Source organism: Lissotriton helveticus, chromosome 3_1 (assembly GCF_964261635.1).
Source record: "Lissotriton helveticus chromosome 3_1, aLisHel1.1, whole genome shotgun sequence".
In the NCBI taxonomy this organism is placed as follows: Eukaryota; Metazoa; Chordata; class Amphibia; order Caudata; family Salamandridae; genus Lissotriton; species Lissotriton helveticus.
The window spans coordinates 421,547,181-421,564,467 of NC_136061.1; the positions used below are offsets into that span (position 1 = coordinate 421,547,181).

Genomic DNA, 17,287 nt, shown 5'->3' on the forward strand with positions numbered 1-17,287 from the left:
TGGAATACAATGAAGTGGAGTAAAGTGCAGTGATGCAGAGAAGAGTGCATTGACGCAGTGTGGAACGGAGTGGAGTGGCATAGTGTCGAGTGGTAGAGTGGAGTGGGCAAAGGTGGATTATGCATTGTGTGGTAGCTCACTGCCATGGCAGACAACATTACATTTGCACTGACATACATGTGGAAATATCACTTTGTCTATTGATTTGTTTTGATCGCATTAAAATATTTGTTTCTACCACACCTTAGAATTGCCAAAAAAAAGTGCTTCATTTCTGCTTTTCTAATTCTGATATGTTCTGAAATATCTGCACAGTTCATTTACAGACAGGTACATTTTGTTGTATGCTGGAAAACACAAAAACGAACATCATACAATCTTTCTCAAGTACACCCGCAATAGCCAGCATGATTGTGACATAAATCGTCTCACTGGAAGACAGAGCCTGACATTTGACCTCTGTCTTTGAATGCACAGTAAATATGACAAGATAAGAACACGATTTAAAGGCATGTTTACAGAAATCCAGTACTAGTGGAGGAATACAGTAAATAGGATTGGGCAAACAGGTGGGGCGAACTCAAGCTGGACTGCCTAAAAAAATAGAGCCAGGAAATAGAAAGCAAGAAAATGTGAGTTACAAACCATAAAGCCAATGGTAAGTAATAGGCAGAATGCATTCACAGGGAAGCTTTCCGAATGTCCCCAAGATGTCGTTAGCAAACCAGATAGCTGCACTGTTTAGACCTAAACGGAATGAAAAGCCCAAAAGGAAAAGCAGCCCACAGCAAATGACACCTCTAAATGAGAGCTATGATGCCTCCTTGGCATGAAACATTTCTCTTCTTGCAAAGGCTGACACCGGGAGCACTCAAACTAACAGCAATATCTCCTTCTTAGCAACAGAGATGGACTTTGGACATACCTGCCTAAAGATTTTAAATCACATGGTTTCAGCAAAATGATACTCCACCCAGGTTTACAGCAGGGCGTCTATTTGAGATGGGCCAGGTGAAGAGATTAATGCTCTGGTATACCAGACTGGTACCGCACTCTGCTGAGTCCGCGTAGAGGAGAACAGATACCGGTCGAACCAACAGCTACTTTCACTTCTACGATTTCACGCTGCAAAGCAAGGGTAGGTCATGTAAGAGAATAAAAATCTTATTATTAACTAGCAGCCCGTCCCGACGTTGTCTGGGTATGAATTGCTGCCGGCCAGTAGTATATTGTTTTGTAGGATTTCGTTTTGATAGCATTTCTTATCTGTGACAGGTCTTTGAAACGCTCTGATTCACAGTGCACTGCTGATGCACTTTTTCCTTGCAATATTATATAGCGCGAACTCGACAACATTGCATGAGCACAATTTATATTAAAGAAGAACACATTCATTTGTGGTAGGCACGGGGAGACAAAGCGATTTGCCTGGAATCACAGGATGTTGAGCTGATGCCGAGATTCGAACGTAGCTCCCCAGCTCTAATGTTCGCAATTCTAGAACTTGTGGCGGGAGGTATGTCTAAAAGTGTATGACGGTGCTGGCCATCAATGAGAGAGACCTGTGCATTTTTCAAATGGGTGGTGAAAAAATATGAGTATGTTGCTGCGGATGTGGGCCGCCGTGCCACCAATGTACTTACCGGGGGAGGGGAAACACCCATTATTCCGCAACTTTCTTTCCGCGTACCATCACTCCGCATACTTTCATTACGAAAGTACCATGACTCCGCAATGCCATTATAACGCATGCATTACATTTTATATGCTTTTACCACGCATACATTTACAACGAAATTCGTTGTAAATGCATGAATGGTAAAAGCATGTTTTTTTTAATGTTTAGATAAGGTAAGTATGGGTATAAGGGTATATGTTTTAGGGTACTGAGGTATATGTTTTGGGGTGTTTGGGTATTTTAAGGGTTCAGATATAGTTTTGGGTTATGGGGTACAGGGGTAGTTTTAGGGTTCAGGGCTAGGTTTGGATTTTGGGGTACAGGGCTATTTTAGGGTTCAGGGCTAGGTTTGGGTTTTGGGGTACAGGGGTATTTTAGGGTTCAGGGGTAGGTTTGGGTTTTGGGGTACAGGGTTATTTTTAGGGTTCAGGGCTAGGTTTGGGTTTTGGGGTACAGGCGTATTTTTAGGGTTCAGGGATAGGTTTAGGTTTTGGGGTACAGGGGTATTTTAAGGGTTCAGGGCTAGGCTTGATTTTGGGGTACAGTGGTATTTTAGGGTTCAGGGCTGGTTTTGGGGTACAGTGGTATTTTTAGGGTTCAGGGCTAGGTTTGGGTTTTGGGGTACAGGGGTATTTTTAGGGTTCAGGGGTAAGTTTGGGTTTTGAGGTACAGGGGTATTTATAGGGTTCAGGGCTAGGTTTGGGTTTTGGAGTACAGGGGTATTTTCAGGGTTTAGGGATAGGTTTGGGTTTTGGGGTACAGGGTATATTTATAGGGTTAAGATGGGTTAGTGTTTAAGGGTGTTGGGGTACTTTAAGGAGTAAGGGTGGATTATGATTATGGGGTGCAGGGGTATTTAAAGGGAGCAGGGTGGGATTAGCACACGATATGAGACATGGCATGAAGGGCGGAACGTACCACACGCCCCCAGCGTTTGTCACACCCCCAGCACACGCCCACAGCACAATGCAGACACGCCCACAAAGGACTACTTTACTGGCACGGTTCTTTTACCTTTTAAATGTATATGGTGGGCATCTGCATAGCCTATGTCCTTCTGCTGCAACTGCCCTTTCCAACGCTGTATTGGGTGTTGTGATTGGTGCTGTGGTTCCTGAGATTACCCGCCTCAAAGGTTTAGGCTCTATCTTTATTATATTAGTATAGATAATATAGCTACATCTTTATATCTAGACATCCGCTCCTCCAAAATCTCCTTTTCAATATTTGCTTTACACGTTTGCATTATATACCATATGTACTCGCTCACACTGCTTTTGTCATGCAGTTACTGCTACATTAAAAGTGCAGCCTAAAGCTCTGGGTGTTTCCCTTCATAGGCATCCTGCCTTTACTTTATTCTTCTAAACCATGAGATAATCACTGTCCTTGCTTAAGCAGTGGTCTAGCAGTAGCCTACCAGCAGGCAGACTGTTCACCTGATTCTAGGGCCTATCAAAAGTACCCAATATAGTACAATCTCAAATGGAACTATAGAGGGCATAGCTTCAGGGGGGTGTTTGGGGTGTCACGCCCCCTCCCCCAAATAAACGCTTGGCTCGAGAGTTCTTTCTGGGGGCGTTGATTTGGGTCTGCTATGGCTCTGTTGGTTGTTCTCAACGTCTTTCTAAGAGGTTTTAACACATACATACATAAAAACACACACAAATGTCTACCCACTGGCAATCTCTTGGTGTATCATTCCAACACATTGTTGTACGCCAAGCATGCCACTCTAGTGAGAGGCATACCTAATGCAAAATCCATATGTACCTTGTTCCTCATGGGAACAGTTCATACCAAACCACGGTCATCTTACACCTCCTCTCTGTAGTGTTCTGTTTTTTAATTGGTAAATTTGCTATCCACACCCCCGAATCTCACTAACTAAGCTATGCCCTAGGCAAATACATATGCTTCTTTCTTGAGTTTTGCATCCTGAGTGCATACTATCTCAAAAGCATCCAATAGTTGCCTCTTCTTTTTTCTTTGAATGTCCTTCTCCTACTAATTTAATCCATCGTAAAGGCATTGGAGTAAATGCAGGGCATAGTTTCCTTGCAAGGCAAGACTAATCCGAATAACCACTGGATCAACCACTACCCTTGCTTTCCAAAGCAGCATGCTGCCTGGCATGAAGCACTTAAATGCCTCATCAGGAGTAGTGAAAGTAACCGCCAGAGCTTAATTTGAGCCGGTGGGCACCACTGTCACCTATTGTCCGGAGCCATCACTGAGGTATTTAACCAGCACAAGGTAGGAAAAACCACACAGATCGGAAAGACAGAGGAAAAGAAAGATGGCAAAATCCTCTCAAAGAGATAAAGCAGGAACCTGCAAGAGTACGGTAAAGAGGCAGGGAGTGTCTGGCAGTGGATTAAAGAGGCATGAGGTGGATTGAAGACAGCCAGCATTGGTATTTAACATGCTGACGTTTAATTGCACAGGCCCGAGCTTCTGAGAAGAGGTTCGAGCACCAGCACTTTCTTTTACAAATCAAGCGCTGGTGAGCACTATATGAATGCAATTACAATACAGACCAATATAGGATTATGCAACATACTATAGAAGAAGAAATACTAATACTTCGTAATAATAATTGGAAGTATTACATAATTAATACTAATTGGAGTACTGTGATTAGTGGTCCTTCACTGCAATCTCTGCTACTGTGACATACTTCCTCATTTTCTAACTTTGGTGAACAAGAATTTTGAGTTATATTGAGTGCACGGATGCAAGGATTATGCATTCTCATTCCCGCTTTTATTCAACAGCAGCCAACATGTGTGACAATGAAACATGAAAAAAACAGAAGAAAAGAACTACAATGCCCATAGTTTGTAGGAAATAAAACTACAACTCCCTTGTGGGGATAGCATGAACCAATAGCCATCCAGTACAACACATAAACATTGATGAACCCTGTAGAACTACCTCTTCGTAGGGGCCTATTACGAGTCTGGCAGTTCGCGCTCTAATAGAATGGGGAAAAAAGCTATGTGTCCTCTAAAAATTTGGCAATCAGAATGACCTATGCTACTGGTTTCCTCATCAAACAGGTTACTCAGGGAAATTTTGCAAAGGGGGGAAAGTATAGTTATTCCTCAACCACTCTTGTAGAAAGGCTGGTCTGCATGGCCCAAATCGTACATACATTTCTGAATACCACCCTTAGAGCCTCACACTGTACCTCCCTTTTTAATACAAAAAGTCGGTTGTATGTTATATAATCTCTAACGGCAACATGTATATCAGCATAGAACACGTATTTTGCAATGCTTCCACCTGTAGATGTAGGGATAAAAGCTTGATAGTTACCACACCTGCATGTCACAAATTGACCAGTAAATGTGAAAGTGTTCAACAACAATATTTTCTTTCAGACATGCTATACAAACTTTGTCACCAAAAAAGTAGTAATCTAGGGCCAGATGTAGGTAATTCATATTTACCGACTCTTAAATACCGAATTTTACCGATTCGGTATTTAAGAGTCGGTAAATATGAAGGGGGGAGATGTAGGTATTACAGATTCTGTAAATACCGAATCGTTAAGATTCAGTATTTACAGAATCTGTAAATACCGAATCGGTATTGCCCATTGATTCCTATGGGCCTTGAAGCCCATAGGAATCAATGGGCAATACCGATTCTGTAATTACAGAATCGGTAAATACCGAATTTTGCAAGGGTGCAGGGGGTGTCACTTTGACACCCTCTGGCACCCCAAAAATAGGCATGTGCGCCATGTGGCACACAGACATGCCCTAAGGGCATGTCTGTCTGTCACATGGCTAGGTGTGCATGCACACATGTGCATGCACACCTGAATTCGGTATTTTAACACCCAATTGGATTGGGTGTTAAAATACCGAATCTGAAAGGCCTGCGGCACTCAAAGATGTGCTACCTACATATGCTTTTACAGACTCGGTGTTTTTACCGAGTCTGTATTTACCGATTCGGTAATTTTACCGAATCTGTAAATACAGATTCGGTAAAATACCGATTCTGTAAAGCATGCTCCTACATCTCAAAATCCAATTACCGGTCGGTAACGGCCGAATTCGGCCGTTACCGACCGGTAATTGGCCACCTACATCTGGCCCTACATCTCAAAATCCAATTACCGGTCGGTAACGGCCGAATTCGGCCGTTACCGACCGGTAATTGGCCACCTACATCTGGCGCTTAGTCTTGTATCTAAATCAGATGGGGTAGACTAAAAAGAGAATACCCTGGGGGACTCGGGGATCTTTGGTTGGATGCCCCACTCCTCCTGGAAATTGAAAATGTCAACTGTAATTTTGTTTATGGGTGCTCCTGCCAAGGGACTTTGTGCCGCCCCTGGAGAGGAACAGTGGCACAATGGTCATCACTGGAAAGGAAGAATATCTCCTTTCCATGCCCTTTTACCATGGAATTGTGTTTGGGAATGGGGATTCCCAAGCAGAAATCCTACTAGGTCACTAGGGAAATTTTTTGCTGGAGAGGATGCCCACTCCAACCCCTCAAGGGGGAATACATTTATAGACAGCCTCCTTCTCAGGGAATGGAAAGTGTCAGCAGCCATTTTTAAGGTCTGGCATTAGCCAAAATATTTTGATTTTACCAAACCTCTATGTATAATATACTTAGAAGGGCTCTCAGCCGGCCTTCTTCATCTATTGGGCTGTTGTTGTGTGATTCACATTTACTTCCACTACAGCATACACCATGGGGCAATGTTTCAGCCTACTTTAGCCATTAGCTAACTTTGTTATGAGTCAGGAGCATTGTTCTCTTTCACACGAAGCACATCCATACATACAGACAAGTAGCTTCCTACAGTGCCTGGGACTACTATGACTGGTTGAAAGACCCCGTAAGCCAATTTTTACATTATCCAAGACCTTTTTTATGCTCTATAATTTTATGTATGTATATATTACCTAACAGAAGTCACCACTATGTAGTTATAGTTAGATCAACAGTTCTATAAGAAAAGCATTTTTTGTGTTGCTAAATAACTTTGGCAACATTTAACGAATCCCCACGACATTTTCAAAAAGATGCCACTGTTTGATTAGGTTGTGCACAGAAAGTTTCAGTGTGATCTGTCAAGCAGGGGTTGAGAAAAACAGGGGGGTCCCAAAACACAAAATCCCCATGCATTTTCCAGAGACATCTATAGATGGGCTGCAGCAAAAACAGCTGAAAGGAATTGCACCAAATTGGGTAGGAAGCTAGATCTTGGTCTGCAGATTCTGCTTTTTGTGATTTGGTATAAATTAGTTCAGTAGCTTTTGAGAAATTTAGGTAAAAAAATAATTGTATATCTGGACAGTTGGGTATGCAAGAGTCAATTTAAAAATAGAGCATTCTGATTGGCCCAGGGAGCATTATTTCCATTGGGCCATCTTGCTCACCTGGGGGTCAGACTCCCAGTGGAGCGAGTGCTCTGATTGGCTACCAGGTACAGTAGAAATATTTGCTGGCAGCCATTACAGGACTCGGGGATTTAGTCCCCTGTCCTGAATATGTTTAAAATCAAAAATATGAGGGGGCAATGCTTGTAATCCAGCGGAACTACTGCATGATAGTAAACAAAAAACAAATTGCCAGCCGGGCTGCTTTGTTTTAATAATGGGAGGGGTGCGGGGCCCCCTTCCGAAGCCTTTATAAGCCCCGGGTCGAAATTAATATATATGGAAGGGGGGACACGGCACCCCCTCCGTGAGCCATCAGAGAACTCAGGGAGCCCACCCCTGGGGTCGAAAATCATTGAATAAGGGAAGGGGGTCAACGCGGCTCCCCTCCCTGAGCCTAGACAGACTAAATTATTGTAACTGGGCAGAAGGCTGCATGGCCCCCCTCCCTGAGCTATTAATGGCCCGGTGATCCCATTCCCCAGGTCTGGCTCACATGCTATGTCCCGGGGAGCCCACTCCCGGAACATAGCGGTTTGCCTGCCTGCACAGACTGGGAAGCCTGTATTTGTGCCCGCTTGGCGGGAGAATGTTTTCTATCTACTGGTAAGCAGGAGTAAACACAAAGGGGCCCATTAGGATGGCGGGCAGATTGCCCCCGCCAGGCTGGCGGTAGCCACCGCTAGCCTGGGGGGGGCAATCCTCCCACCATCCGCACCTGAATTCCCCCCGCCATATTAGGATGGCGGAGTGGACCGCGGCGGACAGAAAGACCATCCGCCACTTTTGCGACTGGGGCGGAAAAGGTTTAATATGGTGGCGGGGTCTAATAGACACCGCCAGCCATATTATGGTGGGCTTGTTTAGATGCCTTTCTGCGGCGGCGATGCCGCCAAGGAAAGGCATGCGGTCTTCACTCTGGGGTATCCTGCGGGCCCCCAGAGTGAAGGAGAGGTGGGGGGTGCACATGGGAGGGTACCTTTGGTACCCCCTTCATTTGCATAAACAAAGCGCCAGGCACCGCGCGGTGCCTGCCGCTTTGTCTATGCAAATGCATTAATGCATTTTTAGCATTGTGGCGGACGGTGCAGAGAGCACCACCCGCCACAATGCTAAACATGCAGGATGTGCCCGCCACTTCCTAATACCCCCCACGGAACCCCCGACCTTATGGCGGGCGGTCCCAAACCCCGGTAGGATGACGGGCAGACAAAGTCCGCCCGTCATCCTAATAGGCCCCAAAGTCTGTTCCTAGGTCAGCAGAAGCTTTAAAAATGCTCCCGCCGGCTGTGAGCTGACTTTTGATCTGTTTTCCTGTCTGCACTGATGCGGACAGGTAAACAGATAAAAATATTGATCTTGCCCAGAGGGAGCAGCTTTAACAGCTGCTCCCTCCGGATGGGAGCAGTGCTGGCTCCTGCTGCATGCGGACAGCTGGCTGGGTGCACGGGGCTTGGGTCTCCTCGTACAGCCCCCAACTAGCATGTAGTGATAGCCCCTCGGTGAGCATCAACCTTTTACAGTGTGGGCCCAGGGGGATGTGACACCCCCTCCCCTTTTTTTTTAGTAGTGGCCCTGGGGGATGGGGTTCCCAGGACCTAACAAGCCTTTAGGGGGTACCCCTCCCTTTAAATTTAAAAAAAAGGACCCTGAGGGAAGGAGTTTCCCGTGGCCTAACAAGGCTCGGAGATGGGGCACGCTCCACCCCGCCCCTTTCAATAAACAAATCGCCCTAGGATGGGGTCCGCAGAGCCTAACAAGACTTGGGGAAAGGGGGGTTGCGCACCAGCCTTTTAAAGTAAAATAAGGGCCCAGGGGGATAACATTATAGTTAGGTGAATATGTCAGTGACAACATTACCATTTTGAACTTAAAAAAACACAGAAATTTACCAGTTATACTTAGCACAGTTAACAATAACTTGCACCCCCGCCATGCACCGCTTATGAACCCAGATACTACATCACTCATGATATGTTCCATGAGAATCAATGATGCCGTTTGAGATGTCATCAGTGATGTCATAAATAATATTAGTAAATAGGTAATATAGGTCATACATGTAGCCTCATTGCTACCTTTATGCGCCCTGTAAACGTGGCAAATGTTTCATCTTCCACGTTACAAGTGTGTTACAGTAAATGTACTGCACATAACAAGTGAGTATCATGCCTGCCAAACCCTAAGGTCCTTAACCTTTCATGGAGTGCAATTTGGGGAACTTGGGAGAGTCTGCCCTAGGAATTGTACCCATGTTTTCAAATTTAAATATGCTCATATTTTCCAATAAATATATCCACAAGGTATCCTCAGACACCCTCTAACTTACTACCACACAGTGGAATGAGTTGGAATTAGCACAGTCAGCTCCCTAAAGGCACATTAAAGACAAGTCTTCCAGAAACTTAGCAGGCTGATATGGGGAGGTGTTAGTAAAAGTTCACCTGGTACCCACACATTAGTAAAGAGTAGGGACATGAGGAATGTGAAATAGTGGTGTACTAGGCGTAAACGAAATAGGAGTAGGGTTGGAGTTACATTTTTGTTAAAAGGTTTGGAGAACAGGAGACAATTTGTTATATTGCTGAAGGTAAGAGTCAGGACAGCAACATTTTTTTTGTGGTTGGAGGAAGGGCAAGATCAAATTGTTGAGTATCAACTGATGTATATAGAAAATGCCCATTTCCTCCCAGTGCTTGTAGTAAATGGATTTGTGAAGGAATTTAATGTGCTTATTAAACCATAATGAAGAGGATAGAAAGGAATGAATAAGGTCAAAAACTTTGAAAAACTGTGTGTGTATTAAATGGTGAGAATATTTTAAGATAGAGTATTTGGAAATGAAAGTGCGGTTGGTCATGAACATAATATCCTGAAAAGAAAAGTCACGTAACAATGATCGTTCAACAACAACCCATGTTGGCATAGGTAGATCTTGATAATCTTTAGACATGGCATAACATTGACGAAACAAAAAAGCATTGTGGTATAGTTTAAAATCGGGAAAGCGAACACCTCCCTCTGATTTAGGACGAGTTAATTTAGATAGGGCAGTACCAGCACGTTTATTGCTCCATAAAAATGTGGTACAAATAGAATTAATCTGGGAAAAATTATAATTATGAATTTTAAAAGATAACATTGAGAGTATGAAAAGCACCTGGGGAATAATCATCATTTTAATCATATCTAGTCTGTCCCACCAAGATCAAAATAATGGGGACCAGGAAGACAGCAAATTAGTAAATTTAAGTTTTAATTCAGAAAAGGACACCAAGTGAAATTGGTTGTATCAAACATGCATCGATAACATGATGAATTTAAAGGTAAAATCTCAGTTTTAGACAAATTAAGTTTATAACCAGAGACAGTGGAAAATAAACCAATCTCTTGTAAAAAAAAGGGGAAGAGATGTGCAAGGATTGGACATGTAAATAAGGATATTATCTGCATAAACAGAGAGTTTAATTTGATGGGAATTAAGATTAAAGTCAGTAATATTAGGGTTATGTCTAATACGTTTGACAATGGGTTCTAGACAGAGGAGAAAAAGCAATGGAGAGAGAGGGCAATCCTGACGGGTACCTCGTTGCAGATGGAAGTATGAGGAAAAAAGACCATTGACAAATACACAAGCTCAAGGGGTAGTATATAGTATTTTGATATAAGAAATAAACCTTTGGCCAAAGCCAAACCATTGAAGAGTATAGAGAATAAATTGCCAATTGATTCGGTCAAAGGCTTTTTCAGCATCAAGTGATAGGGCAGCCAAAGCAGAAGAGTAAATTTTTTCAAGGGCAAGAATATTTGAGAACATTCTTGCACTGTCAGAGGCAAGTTGCCCTTTAACAAAGCCAGACTGATCAGGTTTGATAAGAAGCAGGATAATCTTTTCTAAACGTGAAGCTAAAATCTTTGCAAACATTTTACAATCATAATTAATTAGGGAGATGGATCGAAAACTTTTACAAAAGGAAGAGTCCATGTGTGGTTTGGGATTAACAATAATCAGGGCTTCTAAAAAAAGAACCACAATCAATCAATCAATCAATCAATCAAAGACATTTATAGAGCGCACTACTTACCCGGAGGGTCTCAAGGCGCTTGGGGGTGGGGGGGGTGCTGCTACTGCTCGAACAGCCAGGTCTTGAGCTTCTTCCTGAAGGAGAGGTGGTCTTGGGTCAGGCGCAGGTCGGACGGGAGGGAGTTCCAGGTCTTGGCGGCCAGGTAGGAGAAGGACCTTCCTCCTGTTGTCGCTCTTCGGATGCGGCGGACGGCGGCGAGGGCGTGGTTGGTCGATCGGAGGTGGCGTTTGGGAAAGTAGAAGTTGAGGCGGTTGTTGAGGTAGCTTGGGCCTTGGTCGTGTAGGGCTTTGTGTGCGTGGGTGAGGAGACGGAAGGTGATTCTCTTGTTGACGGGGAGCCAGTGCAGGTCTCTTAGATGTCCGGAGATGTGGCTGCGACGGGGGATGTCGAGGATGAGTCTGGCTGAGGCGTTCTGGATCCGCTGGAGTCTCTTCTGGAGCTTGGCGGTGGTTCCGGCGTAGAGGGCGTTGCCGTAGTCCAGTCGGCTGGTAACGAGGGCCTGGGTGACCGTCTTCCTGGTCTCAGTGGGGATCCACCGGAAGATCTTCCGTAGCATGCGCAGGATGTGAAAACAGGATGCGGAGACGGCGTTGACTTGTCTGGTCATGGAGAGGGAGGAGTCCAGGATGAAGCCCAGGTTGCGTGCGTGGTCCGTCGGTTTGGGTGCGGTGCCCAGGGCGGGGGGCCACCAGGAGTCGTCCCAGGCGGAGGGCGAGGAGCCCAGGATGAGGACTTCCGTCTTGTCTGAGTTCAGTTTCAGGCGGCTGGTTGTCATCCACTCGGCTACGTCTTTCATCCCTTCGTGAAGGTTGGCTCTGGCGGTGGCCGGGTCGTTGGTGAGGGAGAGAATCAGCTGAGTGTCGTCAGCGTAGGAGATGATGTTGAGGCTGTGTTGGCGAGCGATGGCCGCGAGGGGGCTCATGTAGACGTTGAAGAGGGTGGGGCTCAGCGAGGATCCTTGAGGGACGCCGCAGATGACTCCGGTGGCCTCTGACTTGTACGGTGGTAGGCGGACTCTCTGTGTTCTTCCGTCGAGGAAGGAGATGATCCATTCCAGTGCCTTCTCCTGGATTCCGACGTTGCTGAGGCGCTGCACTAGGGTGCGGTGGCAGACAGTGTCGAATGCCGCGGAGAGGTCTAGGAGGATGAGGGCCGCTGTTTCTCCGTTGTCCATCAGGGTTCGGATGTCATCGGTGGCAGCGATGAGGGCGGTCTCGGTGCTGTGGTTGGCTCGGAAGCCAGACTGTGAGGGGTCGAGGGATCCATTCGTCTCGAGGAAGGCGGCCAGCTGTTTGTTGACGTTCTTCTCGATGACTTTGGCTGGAAACGGGAGGAGCGAGATGGGGCGGTAATTCTTGAGTTCGTTGGGGTCCGCTGTAGGTTTCTTGAGTAGGGCGTTGAGTTCGGCGTGCTTCCAGCTCTCCGGGAAGGTGGCGGTGTCGAAGGAGGTGTTGATGATGTCCCGCAGGTGGGGTGCGATGACAGTGTCGGCCTTGTTGAAGACGTGGTGAGTTCAGGGGTCTGTCGGAGATCCGGAGTGGATGGAGTTCATCGTGCGGATGGTGTCTTCGGTGCTGATCGGGGTCCAGGCGCGGAGGGTGGTGGTGGGGGGCAGTGGTTCGGTCGTGGCGTGCGTCGGTTGAGTGCTGAAGCTGTTGTGTATGTCCGCGATCTTGTTGTGGAAGTAGGAGGCGAGGGAGTTGCAGAGGTCTTGCGAAGGGGTGATGTCGTTGTTTCCGGCGTTGGGGTTGGAGAGCTCTTTCACGATGTTGAAGAGTTCCTTGCAGTTGTGTGCGTTGTTGTCCAGCCGGTCCTTGAATGCAGTTTTCTTGGTGGCGCGGATCAGTTGGTGGTGCTTCCGGGTGGCAAGCTTGAGGGTGGTCATGTTGTCCGGAGTTGGTTCTCTTCTCCAAGCTTTCGCTAGGGCTCGGCCGTTCTTCTTGGAGCTCATGAGTTCGTCGGTGAACCATGGGGCCTTCTTGCTGCCGGGTCTGTTGGGCGGGGTCCTCAGTGGGGCGAGTTCGTCCGCGCAGTTGCTGATCCACTTCGTGAGGTTGTCGGCGGCCTGGCTGGGGTTCGCTGAGCTTGCGGGAGGGTGCTGGCTCAGGGAAGCGGCGAGCTGGTCGGCTGTGATCTTGTTCCAGCTTCTTCGAGCAACCTGTTGCTGGTGGTGGTGGATCGTCGTTCTTTTGAAGGTGAAGTGGACGCAGCTGGGGTCCGTCCAGTGGAGTCCGGTGGTGTGGCTGAAGGTGATGTCTTTGCTGGATGAGAAGACGGCGTCGAGTGTGTGTCCGGCGAGGTGGGTGGGGGTGGACACCAGCTGCTTGAGACCGAGGATGGCGAGGTTGTCGAGCAGGGTGATGGTGTTGCGGTCGTTGTTGTTCTCCAGGTGGAAGTTGATGTCCCCCAGGAGGATGTAGTCGGCGGAGGGGAGGGCATGCGGGCTGATGAAGTCGGCGATGTCCTCGCTGAATTGTGTGCGTGGTCCCGGGGGTCGGTAGATCAGGGTGCCTCTGAGGGTGGTTTTGGGGTCCGTGTGGATCTGGAAGTGCAGGTGTTCGGCGGTTGTCAGGGTGTCGTCGGTGTTGGTCTTGATGCGGATGGTGTCCCTGTAGATGATGGCGAGGCCTCCTCCAGTCTGGTTGTCGCGGTCTCTTCGGGTGATCTTGTAGCCCTCTGGGATGGCGATGGCGATGTCGGGCGCTGAGGAGTCGTTCATCCAGGTTTCCGTGAGGAAGGCGACGTCAGGGGCTGTGGTGTCGAGGAGGTTCCAGAGTTCGATGGCGTGTCTGTGGACGGAGCGGGTGTTGAGGAGGATGCACTTCAGGTGGTTGCTGCTGGTGTTCGGCTTGGTGGGTGTTGGTGCGGGCCAGGTCCGGAAGCAGGTGAACTTGCAGGCGTGGCAGCTGAAGGGTCCGTGGGTTCGTCTCGGGGTGGCTCGGTAGCATCCCGGGATTCGGTCGGTGTTGAGTGCGTTGAGGGTGGCGGCGTCGTAGGTCCGGCGGGTGGGCTGGTGTCTGCGGGACCCAGGGGTCCTGGCGCAAGGCGCGGGCCAGGCGCGGACGGGCGCAGACGGGCTTACCTTTGGCGCACCTTCGGCGCTCAATCGGTGCTCCCGCTGCGCGCGCCCGCTGCGCGGTCGCTCCGGGGGCGTCATAAGAAGGGAGCCGGTAGGGAGGGTCTGCGGGGAGGCGGGAGCGGGCCGACCAATCGGCTGGCGGGGGCGGGGCCGCGGGCTGGCAGCGGCGGGAAAATGAAGTCGGGCTTGGTGGGCGGCCCTGCGGCGACTGGGGCAGTGGCGAAAAACCAGGAGGCAGAGGCTTGGAGGGCGGCCCTGCGGCGTCTGGGGCAGCGGCAGCAGAGAAACCAGGAAGGCAGCGGGCAGCAGGTAGGCATGCTTTAGAATTTGAGAGGAATGAATTAAATAGGTCTAATTATTTGGGTGCAAAAATTGAGGAAAAAGCTAAGAATAGTTCAACTGAAAAACAATCTGGACCGGGTACTTTGGCCTTTTTTAAAGATTTATGAGCCTTGGTTATTTCTTGAAGGGAGTGATCCTTCTGAATAGGTAAATCCTAATGGGCCCCTTTGTGTTTACTCCTGCTTACCGTATCTGGAAGAGAATATGGTTTGGGGATACCTTGGAAAAAAAGTTTCAAGATATTTTTCAGGAGGACTTGTGTCCTATGTTTAAAAAACTTTATAATAGGATTGGAATGTATCGACAATGTCTGAATCGGAGGTTGTTTCTGAATGGATGCTACCAATACTTTTACTCTCTGATTGAATTTTTAAATAGTTTGCTAACATTTTCCCTGCCTTATTTTGGTCACAATGAAATTTAGTTTTAATTTTAAGAAGGATATTAAAAGAATCAACAGTGGCAATTTTATTTAATGTAGATTTGGCTGTCATAAATTTTTGCAAAGTGGAGGAAGATTTAGAGTAAAACTAATTGTGTTCCAGGGTTTTAATTTTTAGAAGAGTTTCCTGATATTTAGCATTAAGTAATTTCTTTTTCTTTGCAGAATTAGCAATAGTAAAGGCTTTAAATTATGCTTTAAAGGCATCCCAATTATTATGAATTGAGGTATCTGAAGGTTTGTTGAATTGAAAAAAATAATGAATATTGCTTCTGATATAAAGGTTTGATCTGAGAGTAGGTGATTTTTAAAAAGACTTGTTTGCATGTGGTAAGTGACAGATCAAAAGAGGCAGAGATGGGGGCATGGTCAGAAATAAAAATAGAACCAATTTGGGAGGAAAGGATACAGGGGAGTAATGATTTAGAGACCAGAATATAATCAATATGTGACATACTAAGGTGTACAGGTGAAAAGGAAGTAAATTCTGAAGTGTCTGGATTACATATTTTCCATACGTCATAAGAAGGACGAGAGGTGATGGCAGATTGAAATGATTTATGAGTTTTATCAGGCTTAAATTTGCATTTAGATTTTCTATCAGAGAAGGGATACAGCCAATTATTGAAATTGCCACCAACAATTATATTGGGATTAGAAATAGAAGATAGTTTCAATTTAATACAGTTACAAAATTGTGGGTCAGGTTTGACAGGACCATAAATATTAAAGAAAGTGACTTGTGTTTTACAAATGATTGCGTCAACCATAATCCATCGTCCATTAGAATCACATTCTGTTGATATAATTTGTACATTAATCGATTTATGAAATAAAATAGCAACACCACCATGACGATCAAGAGCAGGGGAGAAAACAATTTGATTAACCCATTGGCATTTAAGCTTAAGAGATTCAGCATCATTACAATGAGTTTCCTGTAAAAAGGCAACATGGGTATTAAGTTTAGATAAGTGAGACAGTACCTTTTGACATTTGACAGGATGACCTAAGCCACGTAAATTCCATGAGACAACGTTAAACATGTTGATGATAAATGCTTAAAGTTAAACTCCGACAAAATGGAGGTATTGATTTTTGATAAATTACACCCAGTATGGTCCCCTACTTAGTGGCCCACCACTCTGGGACCACCGCCCCCTCCAGTATCAAAAATAGGAAATCTAGGGGTCTTGTTCGATGACAAACTGGCCTTCACAGCACACACCAACACCACTGTTTCATCATCCTTCTACACTCTCAGAATGATTAAAAAACTCCTACACTTTCTCCCGTCAAGTGCAGGAAAAACCCTGGTCAGCACCCTAGTTATGTCTAAAGTTGACTGTTGCAACGGCCTGTTCATTAACGCTCAGAAAAAGATCACCAACAAACTACAGATGGTGCAGAATGCTGCAGCTAGATTAATAACAGGTACACCCAAGTATAAATTAATCTCATTGGTGGTTCAGAAATTGCACTAGCTACCCATAACAAGCCGTATCAAATTCAAAGCCCTCTGTATTGCCTTCAAGGCCATTCACAAAACCAGACCTGACTTTCTGAAGAGCCTTCTGTGTTCACGTGCCAAATAGAACATTACGTTCCTCACCGGACAACCTCCTGACAGTCCTGCGCACAAAAAAGGTCTCCTGGGGGGGGACAAAAAATTCACTGTCGTCCCTGCCAAACTATGGAACACCCTCCCTCAGCAAATCAAATCCTGCCCAAATCTACCCGCTTTCAGGAAACTAATGAAAACATGGCTCTTCAACCAATAAGCACCATACAATCTGATTACATCCTCTTTTCAGTCCTCAGCGCAGAGACACCCACGGGTATTTGCGTGCTCTACAAATTGCTTAAATAAATGGGTGGGGGGAACATATGGAAATTGGAACGGTAAGTTGCAAGACCAATAAAAAAGAAAAAGAGACAACATTTATCGAATGATCCCAGAAATACACTCAAAGAGATAATAAAGTAGTAATGAGAATAAACCGTCAGGGAAAGTAACCAGGGAACAAAGAGAAACGGTAAGAAAGAAGGAGAGAGAGATATAGAAACAGATTGAGTAAACAGATCAAGGAAAAGAATCCAGATCTGAAGAGAAATAAGCAATCGGTATGAGAGGAGCATGGTGACACAGAAAAAAACAAAGAACGCCGGAAGGAGAGAATAGGTAAGAAGAGGCCTCCTAAGAAATAAAGAAATAGCAAAGAATAGAAAATAATGAATGAGAACAGATAG

General features: G+C 46.1%; 1 protein-coding gene across 5 annotated transcripts in view; it reads left to right on the forward strand.

The window, feature by feature from the left end:
• The window catches only part of LOC144822569 (interferon-inducible GTPase 5-like), a 249,435-nt gene that overhangs the window by 145,845 nt on the left and 86,303 nt on the right, over positions 1 to 17,287 (forward strand). For 2 of the 5 annotated variants that reach the window (XM_078680253.1, XM_078680261.1), the window contains exon 1: positions 1,000 to 1,138. The exons of 2 other annotated variants lie outside the window; for them this stretch is intronic. The gene's annotated coding sequence lies outside the window, so the exon portion shown is untranslated. Of the gene's footprint in view, positions 1 to 993; positions 1,139 to 17,287 lie in introns of those variants that run through there. One more of the 5 variants, XM_078680256.1, reaches the window with a different exon arrangement.